Source organism: Panthera pardus, unplaced genomic scaffold (assembly GCF_024362965.1).
Source record: "Panthera pardus isolate Hobbes unplaced genomic scaffold, ASM2436296v1 HiC_scaffold_21, whole genome shotgun sequence".
Taxonomy (NCBI): domain Eukaryota; kingdom Metazoa; phylum Chordata; class Mammalia; order Carnivora; family Felidae; genus Panthera; species Panthera pardus.
Window position 1 is genome coordinate 52817566 of NW_026526777.1, and position 23034 is coordinate 52840599.

General features: G+C 40.5%; 1 long non-coding RNA gene across 1 annotated transcript in view; it reads right to left on the bottom strand.

Annotated features, from left to right (window-relative positions):
• Positions 1 to 14236: 14236 nt before the first annotated feature.
• Positions 14237 to 23034, bottom strand: part of LOC128778854 (uncharacterized) — a 36107-nt gene continuing 27309 nt past the window's right edge. Inside the window, exons 2-4 of the long non-coding RNA XR_008424661.1 lie at positions 22300 to 22443; positions 15928 to 15966; positions 14237 to 14742 (exon numbers count right to left, since the gene is read on the bottom strand). This is a non-coding gene — a long non-coding RNA (uncharacterized LOC128778854). The remainder of the gene's footprint in view (positions 14743 to 15927; positions 15967 to 22299; positions 22444 to 23034) is intronic.

Here is a 23034-nt window from a genome sequence, read left to right on the forward strand (position 1 = left end):
AAGAGATGGACTTTAATGGAAACCTTTTATCTAGGACAAACCTTAAGAACAGTAATGGACAGTGTGTTCTACATAGCTATTTAGCTTTCACTCTTACATTTGTTGTGGTCAAGTGATTTGAGCAAAGGATTTCAAGTCAGCGCTCATGTATTTTTCTTAGCTATTCATTTCTCTTACAGAATGACCTTGAACAAACCCCTTAAATTTTTTGGTTTTGTCTCTATATACCAAACTATAAAGTGGGAACGCCTGTAATTAATCAAAGATTCAACATTTACTGACAGATGGTAACGAATAAAACAATAGAACAAGAATTCTGGTCCTGCTTTTCATGTTGTAGTTGTGAGGTCTTGGCCATGTCACTAAAGTTCTCACGTCTCAGTTTCCTCAATGTATAAATGATAATAATGCCTGCATTATCTACTTCAAAATACAGATGGAACAGCATTTTCGAAAGTATGGAACAGTGAATGCAAAGTATTAGTATTGAATTAATGCCAAAAATGCAGAGTGCTTCCTTTGATTTTACCTAGAAAATATGTCTCTGAAAATCAATCCAAAATTATAGAAGCTAATAGACAAGCCCTTTTAAGTTTGTGGTTACCTTCTCTGTGGCAGATTTTTAAATAGTAATTATTAATGCAGTTTCCTTTCACTTGCTGTTTCCTAGACTCCAATCTCTCAAAAGTTTTCTGAATTGTATTTGTATTCCCTGAAGTCCTGGGATGCTCTTCTGAGGTTTTTTGTATTTTGTTTTTTGTTTTTTTAAAATCTAAGATGTCCAAGATAAGATTCCATACAGGAGACAGCTATTACTGCAGCAAAGAGAAGATAGTAGAATTGTTCAACTTAAATAACTGCCCCGTATTGGAGGTATAAAACATAAATTTTGTTTATAATGAGAGGGAACAAATGGAGAGAAGAATCTGTTAGAAGAGGTTTGCTTGACAAAGATGCCATATCTACTTTGTAAAATTACCAAGTGCCATAGGAAAGTACTTGCACACCCCCTATGAAGAGCCTCCTTTGTTTCCTTGCTCTCTGGTCCTTTAAATAGTGTCTGGATAATCTCACATGAACTCTCTGGAGCTGTGAATTTATAGATTAAAAACTGCTGATTTAGGACAGCCGTGTGATTAATCAGGGCACCAGAAATACAAGCAAGCAGGCAGGATGATTATTCTGGCAGCTTCATAATTTGGACTCTTTAGTAAGAAAAAAAGAGCTCAAGCCCACTCCTTTACAAAAGTTCTTATTATATCTCAACCTTCATGTCTAAACCTAAATAGAATTCCTTTCTATTTTTAATACCCTTTCAACAAAGTGAAAGCTGAATCTGTACACCAGTTTTTGTCTTTTATCCATCAGCACTCTGGTCAAAGACCAATTACACTGCCTGTTAATCTCAAGTGGGATAAACCCTTCTGACTTTTTCCTCACACCTACTCTAAATGTATTTATCACAAAAATTTGGCGAATGATCTGATTTAGAAGAGGAGGTGCTGCCTGCTTCTCTGGGTGACCTTGGGAAAATCTCTCAGATTCTTTTCCTAGGGAATGTAATATAGTTAATAAAGAACTATGTGATCTGTCTTGCCCACTCAAAACAATTTTGTCGGCTGACTTCTTCACTGAGAGGCAGGACTTATTTGTGAAGTTAAATGTTCAACTCAGTATCACTTAATACGTTAACTAAGAATATAAAGGAATTTGACTCGGGTCTTCGTGGGACTTAACCATGAAAACTCCTACACATTAATACAAGTAAAATGCAAATGATGCCACACTATGCCCCAAAGAAACTATAAAGATGTGGAAGAAATTATCCTTGATCTCAAGGATCTTACAGGCCAGTAATGACTTGCTACAACTGCTGACACATTTTAAAGGGTTCAATTGAGAAAACAACTGAGAGTACTCACCGTGTACAAGACATGGTAGAAAAATAATAATTATTGCAGTGTCCTAAATAATGTCTCTTAAATATTGTGATTACCAATGAACCCTTGTCTTCATTTTTTAAAGTTTTTAATGATTTATTTATTGTTGAGAGAGAAAGCATGAGCAGGGGAGGGGCAGACAGAGAGGGGGGACAGATGATCCGAAGCAGGCTCTCTGCTGGCAGATGTGGGGTTCGAACTTAGGAACCACGAGATCATGACTTGAGCCACCAGGCACCCCTTATCTTCATTTTTTTAAAAAGTGAACAAATTTAACAAGATATATTAAAACAAAGAAGAGTCCTCAGTCCTACCCATCATTCCTCTCATATCAAAGACAATTACTTTCAACTCTAGATGACGTTCCTCCCACGCACCTCTATACTCTAAATACCACGCTTCTATTGCTACACTACGTTCTTTTAGTAGGCATTCTCTATTGGTTTTCCTCACCCCACCACAATTAAACACATACATATACAGTCAGTGTCCCATTCCTCATCATCATAGTATAGTGATTAGATAAATAGATGGTGTTTATATTATTAGATGTATATATGTTGACAAAAACTGACCTCCATGCTTTGGAACCAAAATATAATGCAAAGACAGAGTTTGGGATGAAGAGGAAAAGTAGCTTTATTGCTTTGCCAGGCAAAGGAGGTTGCAGCAGGCTAAAGCCTTCAAAACTGCAAGCCCACTGGAGGAAGTGGGGAGGGGGCTTTATAGGGAAATACAGGATCTAGCTGGTCTTGATAGGAATTGTGTACTGCCAGCCTCCTTAGTCGTGTCTTCAGGGTAGGACTGGGTTCCTAAAACAAAAGGCTAAGAAGGGAGAAGGCAAGGTTTGCAGAAGAGAAGGAAAAGGTTACTTAGTTTAAAATAATGCTTCTCGAAGCATTAGTGCAGCCATTTTGATTTTTGTTCAACTTTATGCTTTTAAGGCATTTCAATGGTGATTTCAGAACAGAGTCAACTATCGTCATTTTTTTTTCCTGCAAATGTTTTGCTTTCCCTGGAGTTAATAACTTTCATGTGTATGTTTGCTTAATTTTCTAACCACTAATTCAGTCAGTCTCTCTTCTGGTTGATAAATATTCTATCAGTTTTATCTTGCTAAATATTTCCATCCCAGGGCCTCTGACCTACTCCAACTTTGACTTGTGGCATAGCTGTTGTCCTAGGATCTCCCTTTGCAAACATCTTGGAGGTTCCTTTCTCTTTTCTCCTAGGGTAGGTCTTTTGTTTTGATGGAACCCAACCTTCAGTAAGTTCATGAGAAAGGACACCTGGGAAGTAAATTTTTTGAGATCTTGCATGTCTGAAAATGTCTTCTTTCCCTCTACATGCATACTGGATATAGAACTAATACATAAATATACAGAGATATAGAATATAGAAGTAATTTTCCCTGGGAATTTTGAGACAATTTCACCATTGCTTTCTGCTTTCCGGTATTACTACTGAGGACTCAAAAGACGTTCTGATTCTTGATCCTTTGTAGGAGACCTCTTTTTTCCTTTTTGGAAGTTTGTAGTCTCTTCTCTTCATCTCTTGTGTTCTTAAATTTCATAGTAATGTGTCTGGGTGTGGGTCTTTTTTCATCCCTGGTGGCGCATATACACTGAGTGAGATCTTTCAATCTAAAAACTCATGAGGTTCAGTTCCGGGAAATTTTTGTAAATTATCTTCTTAATGCCTCCCCAATTGTTTTCTTATTTCTCTCTGTCTGAAACTCCTATTATTCAGATGTTGGACCTCTTGACCTTGTTCTCTGGATTTTTTTCTTCTCTTATTTCCTAGCCCTTGGTGTTTTTGTTCTACCCTCTGGATGATTCCTCAACTGGATCTTCCAACTCTTCCGTCGAGATTTTCATCTATGCTACCATAACTTTAATTCCAAATAATAATTTTTGCAATCTGAATATTGTTTTTACGTAGCATCTTGTTTCATGAATGTAATATCTCGTATTTAAGTTTTTTCTCTCCTTGCCTCATTGCTATTTCCTCAAACATTCTTCTTTGTATTTATTTATTTGGGATTGTATCTTTCTTTATAAGTTTTCTTCAACTTTTTGTTAATTGTTTGCTCATATTTAAGAGTATGACACTAAAAACTAGTTGAAAGCTTTAAGTATCTGGATGGAACTAGAGAGTATCATGCTAAGGGACATAAGTCAGTCAGAGAAAGACAAATACCATATGACTTGACTCATATGCGGAATTTAAGAAAGAAAAGGGGCAAAAAGGGGAGAGAGAAAGGCAAAAAAAGAAATCAACTGTTAACAGGGCACCTGGGTGGCTCAGTAGGGTAAGTGTCAGACTTCAGCTCAGGTCATGATCTCATGGTTCGTGGGTTTGAGCCCCACATCGGGCTCTGTGCTGACACCTCAGAGCCTGGAGCCTGCTTTAGATTCTGTGTCTCCCACCCCCTCTCTCTGCCCCTCCCCCTCTCATGCTCTCTCTCTCCCTCTCTCAAAAATAAATAAACATTAAAAATTAAATTTAAAAAAATAGACTCTTAACTATGGAGAAGAAACTGGTGGTTACTGGAGGGAAGGTGGGTGCAGGGATGGGTGAAGTAGGTGATGGGGATTAAGGAATGCACATGTCATGACACCAATGGTGTCAATGACACCATTGTGTCAATGGTGATGTATGGAAGTGTTGAATCACTGTATTGTACACCTGAAACTAATGTAACACTTAAAATTAAATTAAAAACTTTTTAAATAGAAACCTTTAAGTATATGTCAGTTCGGAGCTTTAGGGCTGGGCTGTTTGTTGAGGAACCCCCAAACTGATATCTTTAGCTTTCTTCATGGGCTGGTCTGATCCTCAGAGAAGGATCTTCCAATCTGACTCCCAATGTCGGCGTCAGACAAGGTAAGAGAACTCAGCATTCAGATACACTCTCATTCCCACATGTCTGGTGTGTTACCCCACGTTCCACTATGAATGATGACCCTCAGACCAGACACTCTCAGTTTTACCCTCCCCAAAGAAGGAGTCTCTAGTCTATGGTGGGGGCTGGGAATAGGTAACCAGCAGTGTGGAGTAAGAAACAAGATTTAGCTATCTGTTCCATCATCAGCTTTCAACTAATCTTCCGTTTTTAACATTCTCCAACTTTTATTTCCATTTCCAGATGTGCCTGGTCCTGATAACCCCTGGCATTTTAAGCATTTCTGCGATGGAAATCAGTTTATTTCCCCTAGTAGGTTAAGAGCCGACTTTCTCTGGACTCCTCTGAGTAACCACCAACCTGTCTGCTTCATAGCCTATGAAATGTCTTTGATGTTGTTTATTCTCATGTTTACTAGCTTGTCAGTTTATGGCCTTAAATTTTTTTTTAACTAAGTTTTAGTGGAATTTCTGAAGGAAGGAAAATTAGATGCATGTGTTTCCTTTTACTGAGAACCACCAATTTATTTTTTTACTGAGAGACTAGTGAATCAAAGGAATTTAATCAAAACCAGAGCCATCATAGAGAAGCTATCAAAAACTAACATAGCTCTCCTCTTGTTCCAGCAGGCCCCAATGAAAAGGAAAAAAATGGCATGTTACTCCAAAAATGGAGTACAAAAATGGAGGCCTATTAAAATATGAGTAGGCTAAAGCATACTACTAATCAATGAAATCTTTTCTTCCGCAATATTAATTTAGACTGCACTCTTAGTAAAAATTTGTACCTGCTTTTTTATTAATATACTTATTTTTATCTTTTTTTTTTAAATATATGAAATTTACTGTCAAATTGGTTTCCATACAACACCCAGTGCTCATCCCAGAAGGTGCCCTCCTCAATACCCATCACTCACCCTGCCCTCCCTCCCACCCCCCATCAACCCTCAGTTTGTTCTCAGTTTTTAACAGTCTCTTATGCTTTGGCTCTCTCCCACTCTAACCTCTTTTTTTTTTTTTTTCCTTCCCCTCCCCCATGGGTTTCTGTTACGTTTCTCAGGATCCACATAAGAGTGAAACCATATGGTATCTGTCTTTCTCTGTATGGCTTATTTCCCTTAGCATCACACTCTCCAGTTCCATCCACGTTGCTACAAAAGGCCATATTTCATTTTTCTCATTTCCACGTAGTATTCCATTGTGTATATAAACCACAATTTCTTTATCCATTCATCAGTTGATGGACATTTAGGCTCTTTCCATAATTTGGCTATTGTTGAGAGTGCTGCTATAAACATTGGGGTACAAGTGCCCCTATGCATCAGTACTCCTGTATCCCTTGGATAAATTCCTAGCAGTGCTATTGCTGGGTCATAGGGTAGGTCTATTTTTAATTTTCTGAGGAACCTCCACACTGCTTTCCAGAGCGGCTGCACCAATTTGCATTCCCACCAACAGTGCAAGAGGGTTCCCGTTTCTCCACATCCTCTCCAGCATCTATAGTCTCCTGATTTGTTCATTTTGGCCACTCTGACTGGCGTGAGGTGATATCTGAGTGTGGTTTTGATTTGTATTTCCCTGATAAGGAGCGACGTTGAACATCTGCCATCCGGATGTCTTCTTTAGAGAAGTGTCTATTCATGTTTTCTGCCCATTTCTTCACTGGGTTATTTGTTTTTCGGGTGTGGAGTTTGATGAGCTCTTTATAGATTTTGGATACTAGATATAGATTTTGGATACCTTTGTCCGATATGTCATTTGCAAATATCTTTTCCCATTCCGTTGGTTGCCTTTTAGTTTTGTTGGTTGTTTCCTTTGCTGTGCAGAAGCTTTTTATCTTCATAAGGTCCCAGTAATTCACTTTTGCTTTTAATTCCCTTGCCTTTGGGGATGTGCCGAGTAAGAGATTGCTACGGCTGAGGTCAGAGAGGTCTTTTCCTGCTTTCTCCTCTAGGGTTTTGATGGTTTCCTGTCTCAAATTCAGGTCCTTTATCCATTTTGAGTTTATTTTTGTGAATGGTGTGCGAAAGTGGTCTAGTTTCAACCTTCTGCATGTTGCTGTCCAGTTCTCCCAGCACCATTTGTTAAAGAGACTGTCTTTTTTCCATTGGATGTTCTTTCCTGCTTTGTCAAAGATGAGTTGGCCATACGTTTGTGGGTCTAGTTCTGGGGTTTCTATTCTATTCCATTGGTCTATGTGTCTGTTTTTGTGCCAATACCATGCTGTCTTGATGATGACAGCTTTGTAGTAGAGGCTAAAGTCTGGGATTGTGATGCCTCCTGCTTTGGTCTTCTTCTTCAAAATTACTTTGGCTATTCGGGGCTTTTTGTGGTTCCATATGAATTTTAGGATTGCTTGTTCTAGTTTCGAGAAGAATGCTGGTGCAATTTTGATTGGGATTGCATTGAATGTGTAGATAGCTTTGGGTAGTATTGACATTTTGACAATATTTATTCTTCCAATCCATGAGCAGGGAATGTCTTTCCATTTCTTTATATCTTCTTCAATTTCCTTCATAAGCTTTCTATAGTTTTCAGCATACAGATCTTTTACATCTTTGGTGAGATTTATTCCTAGGTATTTTATGCTTCTTGGTGCAATTGTGAATGGGATCAGTTTCTTTATTTGTCTTTCTGTTGCTTCATTGTTAGTGTATAAGAATGCAACTTATTTCTGTACATTGATTTTGTATCCTGCAACTTTGCTGAATTCATGCATCAGTTCTAGCAGACTTTTGATGGAGTCTATCGGATTTTCCATGTATAATATCATGTCATCTGCAAAAAGCGAAAGCTTGACTTCATCTTTGCCAATTTTGATGCCTTTGATTTCCTTTTGTTGTCTGATTGCTGATGCTAGAACTTCCAGCACTATGTTAAACAACAGCGGTGAGAGTGGGCATCCCTGTCGTGTTCCTGATCTCAGGGAAAAAGCTCTCAGTTTTTCCCCGTTGAGGATGATGTTAGCTGTGGGCTTTTCATAAATGCTTTTTATGATCTTTAAGTATGTTCCTTCTATCCCGACTTTCTCAAGGGTTTTTATTAAGAAAGCGTGCTGGATTTTGTCAAAGGCCTTTTCTGCACCGATTGACAGGATCATATGGTTCTTCTCTTTTTTTTTTGTTAATGTGATGTATCACGTTGATCGATTTGCGAATGTTGAACCAGCCCTGCATCCCAGGAATGAATCCCACTTGATCATGGTGAATAATTCTTTTTATATGCTGTTGAATTCGATTTGCTAGTATCTTATTGAGAGTTTTTGCATCCATATTCATCAGGGATATTGGCCTGTAGTTCTCTTTTTTTACTGGGTCTCTGTCTGGTTTAGGAATCAAAGTAATACTGGCTTCATAGAATGAGTCTGGAAGTTTTCCTTCCCTTTCTATTTCTTGGAATAGCTTGAGAAGGATAGGTATTATCTCTGCTTTAAACGTCTGGTAGAACTCCCCTGGGAAGCCATCTGGTCCTGGACTCTTATTTGTTGGCAGATTTTTGATAACCGATCCAATTTCTTCACTGGTTATGGGTCTGTTCAAGCTTTCTATTTCCTCCTGATTGAGTTTTGGAAGAGTGTGGGTGTTTAGAAATTTGTCCATTTCTTCCAGGTTGTCCAATTTGTTGGCATATAATTTTTCATAGTATTCCCTGATAATTGTTTGTATCTCTGAGGGATTGGTTGTAATCATTCCATTTTCATTCATGATTTTATCTATTTGGGTCATCTCCCTTTTCTTTTTGAGAAGCCTGGCTAGAGGTTTGTCAATTTTGTTAATTTTTTCAAAAACCCAACTCTTGGTTTCGTTGATCTGCTCTACAGTTTTTTTAGATTCTATATTGTTTATTTCTGCTCTGATCTTTATTATTTCTCTTCTTCTGCTGGGTTTAGGCTGCCTTTGCTGTTCTGCTTCTATTTCCTTTAGGTGTGCTGTTAGATTTTGTATTTGGGATTTTTCTTGTTTCTGGAGATAGGCCTGGATTGCAACGTATTTTCCTCTCAGGACTGCCTTCGCTGCGTCCCAAAGCGTTTGGATTGTTGTATTTTCATTTTCGTTTGTTTCCATATATTTTTTAATTTCTTCTCTAATTGCCTCGTTGACCCATTCATTCTTTAGTAGGGTGTCCTTTAACCTCCATGCTTTTGGAGGTTTTCCAGACTTTTTCCTGTGGTTGATTTCAAGCTTCATAGCATTGTGGTCTGAAAGTATGCATGGTATAATTTCAATTCTTGTAAACTTATGAAGGGCTGTTTTGTGACCCAGTATATGATCTATCTTGGAGAATGTTCCATGTGCACTCAAGAAGAAAGTATATTCTGTTGCTTTGGGATGCAGAGTTCTAAATATATCTGTCAAGTCCATCTGATCCAATGTATCATTCAGGGCCCTTGTTTCTTTATTGACTGTGTGTCTAGATGATCTATCCATTTCTGTAAGTGGGGTGTTAAAGTCCCCTGCAATGACCACATTCTTATCAATAAGGTTGCTTATGTTTGTGAGTAATTGTTTTATATATCTGGGGGCTCCGGTATTCGGCGCATAGACATTTATAATTGTTAGCTCTTCCTGATGGATAGACCCTGTAATTATTATATAATGCCCTTCTTCATCTCTTGTTACAGCCTTTAATTTAAAGTCTAGTTTGTCTGATATAAGTATGGCTACTCCAGCTTTCTTTTGGCTTCCAGTAGCATGATAAATAGTTCTCCATCCCCTCACTCTCAATCTAAAGGTGTCCTCAGATCTAAAATGAGTCTCTTGTAGACAGCAAATAGATGGGTCTTGTTTTTTTATCCATTCTGATAGCCTATGCCTTTTGGTTGGCACATTTAATCCATTTACATTCAGTGTTATTATAGAAAGATACGGGTTTAGAGTCATTGTGATGTCCGTAGGTTTCATGCTTGTAGCGATGTCTCTGGTACTTTGTCTCACAGGATCCCCCTTAGGATCTCTTGTAGGGCTGGTTTAGTGGTGATGAATTCCTTCAGTTTTTGTTTGTTTGGGAAGACCTTTATCTCTCCTTCTATTCTGAATGACAGACTTGCTGGATAAAGGATTCTCGGCTGCATATTTTTTCTGTTTAGCACACTGAAGATATCGTGCCAAGCCTTTCTGGCCTGCCAAGTTTCAAAGGAGAGATCAGTCACGAGTCTTATAGGTCTCCCTTTATATGTGAGGGCACGTTTATCCCTTGCTGCTTTCAGAATTTTCTCTTTATCCTTGTATTTTGCCAGTTTCACTATGATATGTCATGCAGAAGATCGATTCAAGTTACGTCTGAAGGGAGTTCTCTGTGCCTCTTGGATTTCAATGCCTTTTTCCTTCCCCAGTTCAGGGAAGTTCTCAGCTATAATTTCTTCAAGTACCCCTTTAGCACCTTTTCCTCTCTCTTCCTCCTCTGGGATACCAATTATGCGTATATTATTTCTTTTTAGTGTATCACTTAGTTCTCTAATTTTTCCCTCATACTCCTGGATTTTTTTATCTCTCTTTCTCTCAGCTTCCTCTTTTTCCATAACTTTATCTTCTAGTTCACCTATTCTCTCCTCTGCCTCTTCAATCCGAGCTGTCGTCGTTTCCATTTTGTTTTGCATTTCGTTTAAAGCGCTTTTCAGCTCCTCGTGACTGTTCCTTAGTCCCTTGATCTCTGTGGCAAGAGATTCTCTGCTGTCCTCTATACTGTTTTCAAGCCCAGCGATTAATTTTATGACTATTATTCTAAATTCACTTTCTGTTATGTTATTTAAATCCTTTTTGATCAGTTCATTAGCTGTTGTTATTTCCTGGAGATTCTTCTGAGGGAAATTCTTCCGTTTGGTCATTTTGGAGAGTCCCTGGAGTGGTGAGGACCTGCAGGGCACTTCCCCTGTGCTGTGGTGTATAACTGGAGTTGGTGGGCGGGGCCGCAGTCCGACCTGATGTCTGCCCCCAGCCCACCGCTGGGGCCACAGTCAGACTGGTGTGTGCCTTCTCTTCCCCTCTCCTAGGGGCGGGATTCACTGTGGGGTGGCGTGGCCCGTCTGGGCTACTTGCACACTGCCGGGCTTGTGGTGCTGGGGATCTGGCGTATTAGCTGGGGTGGGTAGGCAAGGTGCACGGGGGCAGGAGGGGCAGGCTTAGCTCGCTTCTCCTTAGGTGATCCACTTCAGGAGGGGCCGTGTGGCAGCGGGAGGGAGTCAGATCCGCTGCCGGAGGTTTGGCTCCGCAGAAGCACAGAGTTGGGTGTTTGCGCGGAGGGAGCAAGTTCCCTGGCAGGAACTGGTTCCCTTTGGGATTTTGGCTGGGGGATGGGCGGGGGAGATGGCGCTGGCGAGCGCCTTTGTTCCCCGCCAAGCTGAGCTCTGCCGTCTGGTGGCTCAGCAGTTCTCCCTCCCTTTGTCCTCCAGCCTTCCCGCTTTCTGAGCAGAGCTGTTAACTTATGACCTCCCAGATGCTAAGTGGAGCTTGCTGTCGGAACACACTCCGTCCGGCCCCTCCGCTTTTGCCAGCCAGACTCGGGGGCTCGGCAGGCTGCCCCTCCGCCCCGGCTCCCTCCCGCCAGTCCGTGGAGCGCGCACCGCCTCGCCGCCCTTCCTACCCTCTTCCGTGGGCCTCTCGTCTGCGCTTGGCTCCGGAGACTCCGTTCTGCTAATCCTCTGGCGGTTTTCTGGGTTATTTAGGCAGGTGTAGGTGGAATCTAAGTGATCAGCAGGACGCGGTGAGCCCAGCATCCTCCTATGCCGCCATCTTCCCTCCAACTCTAATATACTTATTTTTAGAGCAGTTTTAAGTTTATAGAAAAATTGTACAAAAAGTACAGAGAGTTCCAAATATCCCTTATTTTCCCCCACATAGTTTCCCCTATTATTAACATCTTGCATTAGTAGGATACATTGTTACAATTTACAAACCAATATTGATATACTATTAAAGTCCATGGTTTCCTTTAAGGCGTCTTCTTTGTGTTAAACAATGTTTTGGGTTTTGAAAACTGCATGTATCCAACATTATCATGTATCCAACATTGCAGTATAATACAGAATAGTTTCACCACCATAAAAATCCCCTTTGCTCTACCTATTCAATCCTCTTTCCCTCTCCCCAAATCACTGGCACCCACTGAGTTTTTTACTGTGTCAATAGTTTTGCCTTTTGTACAGTGTCATGTTGTTCACATTATACAGTATGGAGCCTTTCACACTGGCTTTTAACACTTTAAACATTGCCAGTAACCTTAACTGTTCAGCTAGAGAAACTTCTTTTTTCTGGGTCCCTCTTAAAGCTGAGAACCTTTTGTGTTAACCTGAAAATAGGTCAGAGCAGCATATCCATGTGATACACATTACCTCCCAAATCCAAGGGGGTTCACCAAGGACAGTTGTTTCTTGAACAACAGGGGACTTAGAGGTGCCAAGCCCCCACAGAGTCAAAAATCTTTGTATGACTTTTGACTCCCCCCAAACTTAATTATTACCCTACTGTTGACTGGAAGCCTTACCAATAACATAAACAGTCTATTGACACATATTTTGTGTTATATATGGTAGTCTTATAATAAGGTAAGCTAGAGAAGAGAAAAAATTAAGAAAATTATAAGGAAGAAGGTCTCCTGGGTGGCTCAGCCAGTTAAGCGTCCGACTTCGGCTCAGGTCATGGTCTCGCGGTTTGTGGATTCGAGCCCCACATTGGGCTCTGTGCTGGCAGGTCAGAGCCTGGAGCCTGCTTCAGATTCTGCGTTTCCTTCTCTCTCTGTCCCAACCCCGCTAGCGCTCTGTCTCTCAAAAATAAATAAATGTTAAAAAAAATTTTTTAGGGGTGCATGGGTGGCTCAGTCGGTTGGGCATCTGACTATAACTTAGGTCACGATCTCATGGTTCATGAGTTCAAGCCCTGCATTGGGCTCTGGGCTGACGGCTCAGAGCCTGGAGCCTGCTTCCAATTCTGTGTCACCCTCTCTCTCTGCCCCTCCCCCATTTGCACTCTGTCTCTCTCTGTCTTTCAAAAAATGAATAAATGCTTAAAAAAAATTCAAAAAAAATTTTAAAGAAAATTAAAAGGAAGAGAAAATACATTAACAATACTGGACTATATTAACTGAAAACAATCCATTTATAAGTGGACCAAGGCAGTTCAAACTCATGTTGTTCAAGGGTCAACGTCTTGTGTCTCTTTCTTAGTGGTAGAGCAAGTGGCAACGTGATCTTCATTCTAGAGAGAAAATCCCAACTTATCCAGGCTGAAGTGCAAGTAGCTCTGAGCCAGTTTTGCCCAAAGTGTGCTAAATTATAATGTTTTTGAAAGAATAAAGTATGTTAGAAGAACCACAACAGGACTTTGATGCAAAACAAAGCTACGACCCCTTATGTAAAATTATGTAATATACTGGCACCTGAGTGGCTCAGTTGTTTAAGCATCCAACTGTTGGTTTTGGCTCAGGTCATGACCTCAAAGTCGTGGGACTGAGCCCCAATTCGAGCTCCATGCTGGGTGTGGAGCCTGCTTGGAATTCTCTCTCCCTCTGTCTCTGTCTGTGTCTCTCTCAAAAAATAAAATAAAATTACATAATATATTATATAAAATATAGTAAAAATTTACATGTATATATTACATTACATGTATATATATTTACATGTATATATTACATGTATATAATACCCCTAAAAAATTTTTATTTAACAAATAAATATTTGTTAACAGCCTGTGGCTTACTATTGATCCCTGAGAGACACTCAATGCATGCCCCTGAGATACCTCGTTTTCATCATGAACTTAGTATCATCTAGCCAGACGTAAAGCCAAGCATCAGCACACCATCATCAGGTGGAAACAATGTAAACAAGACTACACCCAAACAGGTGCCAAAGTCACAAAGAAGTTATACATGCAGTGGCTTACACTCCGCATGCCTTTTTTCTGACTTCGCTATCAGACCTCCCACATCCTACTTCTGTGACCTCATGGATACTTCCTTAAGATCACTTGCCTCAGGAGAAAAAAAAAATCCAACCAAATTTATAGAAAGCTCTGCACAGTATGGTAGCTCTCACTCTAAATGAACTTCTGTGACATTCAACTCCATTTAGGCGAATGCTGAAGGACAGTGCAAAAGAGATATCCTCGTGGGAAAAATTTCAAGAACTATAAGTCAGTGGGTATTCTGTTTCTTGCAACTGAAAATATCCTACATGATATGAATTTTCCATACAACATTATTTTAGGCTAATGAATTCTGTGAGTCAACAGTTTGACACTCATTCAATTTACAGATCTTGTCTTGCACCCTCCCACCCAGCAGCAGTTGGTGCAAACCCTAAAGAACAGTGACATGGCTATTGAAAACTCAGTTACACTGCCAGCTAGGGGATCATGCTATATTGAGATGGGAAGCGGGGGTGTGGTCCTGCCCGATGAAGTAAATGCTCTATACCCTTGGCAAATATATGGTACACTTTCTCCTCTCCAAGAAACAAAGGAATGAAAATGGGGTTATGCCTCCCACAGATTAACCAAATGGCCCATGCACAAAGTGTTTTATTTCCTGTCCTGATGACTTGGGGCTCTATTAGTTTAGCAATTTGAATAAATAAGGTAAAAGTACATCCATCAAGGACACAATAACTTTGTGGAGTAGACAGGTAGAAATGCCTTTTAAGCAGGATCACAATTCAGATGAGAAAACAGGACTGGAGACAGCAGTTTGAGACTCATCAGGTACCGGATGTGAAGGTGTAAGAGTACATTAATCTAGACTGAAGACTGAGCAGCCAACCAAAACCTGTGCCTTGGGAAATCCTGCAGTCGGAGGCTGGAGGAGTGGAGAACAGGCTGATGCGGTATCGATAAAAATCAATGAAGCATTTCTAGCTTTAAATCGTACTTGGCTAGCAGCCCCTGATTCAGCCTCTCCCGACTGCTGCCTGAAACACATAAAAAGACAAAGAGAAATTATAAAAGTCATACCAATGCAGATCACAAAAAATGACAAGCCTCTTGCTGCCAGGAGGAAGACTCCATCTTATAAGGCTGATGAAGTTGGATTCAGAAAAACAATCGGTGGCCCATTCATGCTCTGCATCATTACACAGAGCAGATCTACCCACCTGAAAGAAGACAGGGAGTCTGAGCATCCTTCCCCTGCTGTCAGCTTGCTGACTCAGAAAGTCAGGGTCCATGCAGAGCTGCAGATTGACTGAGCAGCTGGTCCTTCTGTGGAGCCATATCTTTTTGGTTATGGTAATGTTGGAGGCTATCATCTTCCTGCATGCATCTGGAGACTGCAACTTCCAAAAGTTTGTAGGGAAGGATGGGGTGGGGATGGAGAGCAGGTGCTAGTTCATCTGTCCTGGCAGATTTGTCCCTATACAAATTTTTGCCTAACAAAATCTATAGGCAGAGTGTTGGTCACATGCTCGCAGGGCTGATGATAGATCAGGAATTCCATTGGTTTGGTTTGTCAAAGAACCAGCTAGTTCCTGTATCTCAGGTAGTGACATTTGGACCACAATGTCCTATCACAGTATAGCAAGGCCATGGAAGACAAAAGTCACTGGGAATTACTGTGGACATGGGTGTATTCATCTGGCCTCTAGTTAGAGATCTGAGAGTGGAACGAAAGGAAATCCATATTTCCTGCCTGGGTGTATGACAGATATGTTGGATATAGGTGGGAATATAAAGTGGGAAAACTACCCAAACTAACCTAAGGTCTTAATTCCCTCCAAATCTAGCACTATGAAAAGCTATCACATGCTTGTGTGTTTAATTTCTTCCTGTTAACATCCCTGGCTCTGTCTCCAGAACCTACTAGCTAAGGTCAGTCTTGCCTGAAAATACTTGAAAAAGATCCAGTTCTTGAGTTCATTTTCCCCCACAGATTTCATGTTTCAGATTATTGTTTGTTTCTCAAGGCTCCCTAACAAGGCTCGTAGACAGGGCTCCCCTTTGCTCCCTCCCCACAACTGTTGGCCAGCTCTGCCTATAGGGACACAACCTGCCCCCAATCCTGATCCACATTGGGCACCCAAACCCTCTTCTTGCCCAAGAAAGATATGTAAAATAATATAGATAAGGGAGAAGTAATATAATCCAGAAGATTTACCTACCTCTGAAAGTGATTTTCATTTAGAAATCTGTTTGACATCCTAAATAAGAAAGCGAGAAGTTATGGCCTGTACAAAAGAGAATCAGAAGGAACAAAAGAAGAGAAGATGAGATAAAACCCAAACTGAAAGGGGTGCCTGGGTGGCTCAGTCGGTTAAGTGTCCGACTTCGGCTCAGGTCATGATCTCACGGTTCATGGGTTCGAGCTCCGCTTCAGGCTCTGTGCTGGCAGCTCAGAGCCTGGATCCTGTTTCGGATTCTGCCTCTCCCTCTCTCTCTGCCCCTCCCCTGCTCACACTCTGTCTCTCTCTCTCTCAAAAATAAATAAAACATTAAAAGTTTTAAAAAAAAACCCAAACTGAGTATTACAAGTATGTCTGAGGAGTAACCCAAAAGAATTTGGACAAAGTAATAGTAAATCAAAGACAAACTGATAAAAAAATGTTTGGACCTAAAAGAAGATTTTAAAATAGAGAAAAACAGTGGCACCTGGGTGGCTCAGTTGGTTAAGCATCCAACTTGGGCTCAGGTCATGATCTCATAGTTCGTGAGCCCGAGCCCCAGGTCAGGCTCTGTGCTGACAGCTCAGACCCCGGAGCCTGCTTCAGATTCTGTGTCTCCCTCTCTCTGTGCCCCCCTTCCCCACTGACACTCTGTCTCTCTCTTTCTCGAAAATAAATAAACATTAAAAAAATAATAAATATTAGTAAAATAAAATAGAAACATTACAAAATAAATGGGGAAAGCTACCACTTCTAGACATATCTGATGGGAGACGGGAATGAGATGAAAATAATTTTATAAGCATTCAGACAGACTAAGACAGATCATTTATAAACGACCAAACATCAGGTAGTCTTCATTTAGAGCTTCCACCGTAACAGAGTTTGTAACAGAGTTTGGAGGGATAAAATTTGAAATCCAAGCTATTGTTTAAGTGTGAACCAAGTGTGAAGCAACGTGTTTAGGAGTGATGGCAAGAGAAAAACATGAGAGGCTTCAGAATAGAACAACGTTCATATTCTCTCCCTTAAAGAAATCTTGAGTATATATTCAACTAATAATGAAATCAAAATAAAAGTTCCAGATGAGGAAGTTGTGCTGTAAAATATGGGCAATGGACATTAAAGCCCATTAAACATTATTTATTCATTCATTCAATTCACAGATATTTATTGACTTGCTATTTATTTGCTAAGCATTGGGAATGCAGCAGTGAACAACAAGACTTGTCTTGGACCTACGGGGAAATAAAGAAACTCAACAAGTAACTATAATCAAATGTGTGCTATAAGGCATGAAAGTAAGGGGAATTGGCCTTAATTTTAGGGATCAGAGATGACAGACCAAGGGAAGTGAAATTTTAGCTGAAACCTAAAAGGTTGCTGGGAATTAGCCAGGCAAACAAAAAGAGGGGAGGGAATGTTTTAGACAAAGTGAAGAGCTCTTATAAGAAGCAATAAGGGACATTTACAGAATACAAACATGTTCACTGTGGCTGGAGATTAGAGATCAGGCTACAGAGGTGGTCAGGGGCTAGATCATGACTATAAGCTTTGCTAAAGGGTTTGGTTTTTATCCTAAAGGTAAGTCAAGGGATATTATGGAAGAGTTTAACAGGAAAAAGATGATCAGCTTTGAGGGTCAGACATTTTTTTTTTTCTGTGTAGATAAAGGATTGGACTGTAGTGTAGATAAATGAAGGGGTTTGACAGATATTTAGGAGAAAGAATCAACAGAATGATTGGACACTGCAGGTGAGGGAGAGGAGAGTTAAGAGTGATTACTAGTTTCTAGCAGGGGCTACTGAGTGATTCTGTTTCTGAGAGTGGAGATACTGGAGGATTAGTTTTGGGGGAAAGTTCAGTTTGGGACACTTTAAGTTTAAGGAATCTGGGAATCGTTCAAGTGGTGTTTCATGTAGGGAACAGGATGCATGAACCTGTAGCTAAGGGAAAAGGTCTGTCCCAATGTTCACATTTTGGAGTTGAAAAACAGTTGGCAAAAAGATTAGCACAAGAATGTTTATTGTAGCTTTATCCATAATAGCCCCAAACTTGAAACAACCCAAATGTTCATCCCGAGGAGAATGAATGCACTCATTGTAGTGTGTTCCTACATGGAATACGATGCAGCATTAACAAATAATGAACTGCTGATATACATAATAAAATGGATTATTTCAAATGAAGCCAGACACAAAACACTACATACTTTGTTATTCCATCCATACGAAGATTAAGAATATGTAAAACTGGGGTGCCTGGGTGGCTCAGTTGGTTGGGTGTCCAACTTCGGCTCAGATCATGATCTCACAACTCTTGAGTTTGAGTGCCACGTTGGGCTCTGTGCTGATGGCTCAGAGCCTGGAGCCTTCTTCAGATTCTGTGTCTCCCTCTCTCTCTGCCCACCCCCCAGCTCGTGCTCTGTCTCTCGCTGTCTCAAAAATAAATAAACATTAAAAAAATTAAAAAAAAAAAGAATATGTAAAACTAATCTATAGTGATAAAAATCAGAACAATCATTGCCTGGGATTTCTGGACAGCAAGGGGAGTAGGGGAGAGGGATGAGGGGCTTAAACAGAAAGTGGCTGGAGTGAACTTGCTGCGTTGATAGAATCATCTTGTGTTTGTCTTAACTGGAGTGTTTTTTACATGGAAATGTACATTTGTCTTAACTGATCAAGTTACAAACATATGATCTGTACATCTTACTGTATGTAAATTATGCCTCAATAAAATTAATTTGAAAAATAAGTTGTGTAAAATCTCCATAAAATTTTAGTGAAATTTTCAAAAGTAATTCTTTTCAAATTGACATTTCTAATTTGCTGAGAAAATGAAAACACTCAGAAGAGAATTTCTACAAGTTCCTAACATTACCATATCTGCCCACCCTACATCTGTGCCCAGAGACTGTCTTTCCTCCTGTTCCTAAAAATGAACTGTCTGGGCTCCTAAAGCCAACCCCTCCATTTGAGCGCTGGATGCCATTGTAGCTCATCATACTTCATCAAGGACATTAGTAATTGTCCCCTCACCCTCTTGCACATCAATTCTTCCATCTCAACTGGATCATTCACATGAGCACAGAAACATGCTGTGAAACATCCTATCCTGAGTGACAGAGAGAATCTTCCTTTGGCTCCCACTTCATTCTTCTCCTCTTGTTATAACAAAGCTCTTCAGAAGCATTGCCTACATTCTGTTTACAAGTTCTTTCCACGTCTTTTCTTAAACTTACTCCAATCACAGTATTCCGCCATCATTTAATTCAAACTGCCTGTCAAGATCAGCAATAAACTTTATGTGGCCAAAGCCAATGGTTAATTCTCAGTTCATTGATCTCTCTTTTCTCCTTGAAACACACTCTTCGCTTGCATGTAGGAATCAGGTTTCCCCTTACCTCTTGGTCATTCCTTCTTTGCTGGTTCATCTTTCTCAACCAGATCTCTAAAAGTTGGGTTTAGCCCTTACACCTCTTTTCTTCCCTATCTGTACTCACTTTTTTGGTAAGTGGCCACATCCAATCTTATGGCTTAAATATAATTTATATGTGGACAATACCCAAAATTTGAACACACCTACCTCCTCAAGATCCACATCAAGTATCCTACCAAAGCTTCAGCCACGACCATAACTAATTTCCCATATAGCTCAGAAGAAAAATTGCAGTATCTATTGAAGGTGAGGAAATACACAGTAAAGCTAACAGTTAAAGGACAACTTGTTTTGTCAAAAATCTGTGAAGCATATTTAGAGTATATTCTAGAGGTCATCCAAAGGAAAAACAATAAGGTTGGGTCTGGCCAAAGTCATTAATACAGGTGCTATATAGGATTAATATAGGATTGGAGATTTAATATGTTTGTTCAGTCCCTGGGTGCGACTCTAACGTTTTGCTTGGTTGGTAGTGGGCCTGGCTTCAATGGTGGCCCATAGTAAGTGAAACTGAAATGCAAGACTGAATTGGTATATCATAAAAATTAAACCTAAGGTTTAGGGAAATGGATATATTAAGGCAGAGATTCTCAGTCACACACTAACCTCCTGGGCACCTAGGTAGCATTCCTTTCACCAAAGCATTAGTAAATTATTAAATATGAAAGATTTAATCAGTCAATAAATGCCTTGGTGATAGGATCTTCATTATCCTTGAAAAACCCTGTATTGTTGCATTGGCAGGCAATGTTGATTGTAGGAAATGTTGCCATGAACTTGGGAATTTTTGATTTCCATAGAATAGTAAGATAGCAGGGGAGGTGAATGGAGGAGCTCAAATGGCAGCATTTAACCATTGGAGACCAGATAGATACAATCACCACATTAAGCTGCAGAGAGGTAGTGTTAATTCTTTTTAACACAAGACATTTGTGGTAGTAATTAATAATTACGAGATTCCTGAGAATAAAATACATGGGCAATTACTCAAAGCTTTGCTTGACAAAAATTGTAGATCTTCAGAGTGGCATTTATGCCATCATTTAAAAGTATACATTTATAAACATTTCACTAAAATGTGATGTATTAATACATGCAGTATTAAGAGTTTTAAGGATTTTACATTTTGAATTTTGAATTTATACTTCTAAAATAGTTTAAAGTATTCAAAGATGATCACTATACACAATTACTGAAAAAGGCAGGGCACAAAATGGTATGCACAATATTATTCAGATCCTATTAAATCTACACACACACACACACACACACACACACACACACACACACGTGTGTGTGTGAATGTGTTATTTTTTTTTAAGACTTAAAAGGACTTCTGTTTTCAGCCAAGATGGAGCAAAGAGACCTGATTTACCCTCCCACCTAACATCCTACTAAAGAATGAATGGGCTAACCAAGCAGTTAAAGAGGAAATTAAAAAGTATATGGAAGTCCATGAAAATGATAGCACCACAACCCAAAACCTCTGGGACACAGCAGAGGTGGTCATAAGAGGAAAGTATATAGCAAGAAAAAGAAAAGAAACAAAAAAGAGAAAGAAGAAAAAGAAAAAGGAAATCATCTGAAAATTTGAAAAAGTGAATACACTGAAGTAGACTAAAATAAAATGATGGAAGTAAAATAGAATTTGAAAAAATTTAAACAAAAGTAAAAAATATAGTAAGAAAATTAAATAAAAATATTTTAATAGAAATTGAAAATAAAAATGTTTTTCTCTTCCTGTATTCAAGAAAAAGAAAAGAAGTGAAAAAGAGAAAAAAAAGAAAGAAAATTGAATAGATGGGCCTGCTAACAGATTGAAATAGGACTGAAATTACTTTGTTTTCCCCTACAAGTCAGACTATGAAGTGCTTTATAGTCCATAAACTAAGCCAGCGGTGAGACATGGGTTCTTGAAGAGCAAGGTTGGCCCAGTTGGGTGGGGTCAGTGTAATGGCTCTGTTCTCCACTAGATGGCGCTGCTAGCCTACTGGGGTGGAACATTGTGGCTCTCGTAGGTGCGTATGCACATGCGCGGGAGCGGTGAAAATGGCGTCACCCAGCTACCCAGTCTCTAGTATCGGAACTCTGTTCTCCCAGATCAGCAATCATGCACCCATCCTCTGATTTCAGCTCTCGCCCACTCCCTGCTTTTTCACTGTCTGTGACCAGGCCCCAGGCAGTACCTCTCTCCCGAGTTTTGTCTCAGGTGCGGCTGTTTTCCCCAGCCCCTTACTTCTGAAGGACTGCGGCTTTGACCCATTCTGCCCCTCTGTGGGAGGGTCTCACCAAGCAACCCCGAATGCCGGCTGCACCCAGGAACGCTTGCTGGACCCTGCTGCTGCCGGTGCCCTGAGACTGCGGCCACGTGCCAGCTCCCCCCCCACCCCCCCCCCAGAGAAAGTTTGCAAGACAGTGAGCAGCAGCGTTTTAGGGATTATGGAAAATCACAACACACATCTGGCACCAGGCTTCACCCTTAAGGACCTTGCCCCAGCACCAGCGAATGTGGCCGCCTTCCGGGGTCTGCTGGGACCAGGTGGCTTCAACAGTCTCTACCAAATGTCCTTCCAGCAGTGGAACCTCTTTTCCCCGTGTGGCCCGAGAACCTCCCGGACCCCACTCTGTTCCTGGGGATTCGCCCTTCCCACCAGAGCACCGCCAGGTAGGGAGCTGCGGAGTTGCAGCCTTTGCGCTCCCCTTGTTTACAGTCTTAATGGAATTTAAATCCTTTCCTTTCTCCTTTCTCCCTTCTTAATTTAGTCCCTGCAGCTGTTTCCAGTTTTCCACTTTCTCTCCAGCTGCTTTTGGGGAGGGGTGCTTTTCCCGTATTCTCCCTCCCTCCCCAGTCTCTGTCCTCTCTCCACCTGCAAAAGCAGTTCCCTAGCTTCCGCGGCTTCTCGCTCCCCAAATTCACCTCTCCGTGCCACGTACCTGCTGAGTTCTGTGGTTCAGGTTGTGCAGATTGTTGTGTTAATCCTCAGACCAGTTTTCTAGGTGTGCAGGATGGTTTAGTGTTGGTCTGGCTGTATTTCATGGACGCGAGACACACAAAAAACTTCCATGCTGTTCCGCCATCTTCACAAAGGGGAAAAATTATAATTCATGGCTCATTGCCCCAGCAGTGGGATAAAAATTAGCTCTGTATTAAAGATTACTCTGGTCTCACTTAACAAAGTTAAAAGCAAGCTTTAAAAGGATACAAATATTTTTTTAAGTTTATTTTGAGAAGGGGGAGAGGGACAGAGAGAGTGGAGACAGAGAATCCCAAGCAGGCTTTTGGCTGACAGCACAGAGCCAAATGTGGGGCTCGGTCCCACTACCCAGGGATCATGACCTGAGCTGAATCAAGAGCTGGACGCTCAACTGACAGGGCCACCCCGGTGCCACTCTCATAATCTTTTCTTAATCTCAGGTCTGAAATTCAACAATGATGTGCCTTGATGTGGGTTTTTAAAATTTGTTGTGCTGAGTACAAAATGAGTTTCATTCAGTCCTAAAACTTGTCTTTCAGCTATAGGAAATTTCGTGTATTACTTCTTCAGTCATTTCCTATACACTTATGTTAAATTACATTTTTAGTAGGATTTTTTTTTTTTCTGTTACCTATTTGTCTCAGTTTTCTCCAAGTTCCTTTTGACTATTTCTATTGGTCTCTTCCATGTTAAA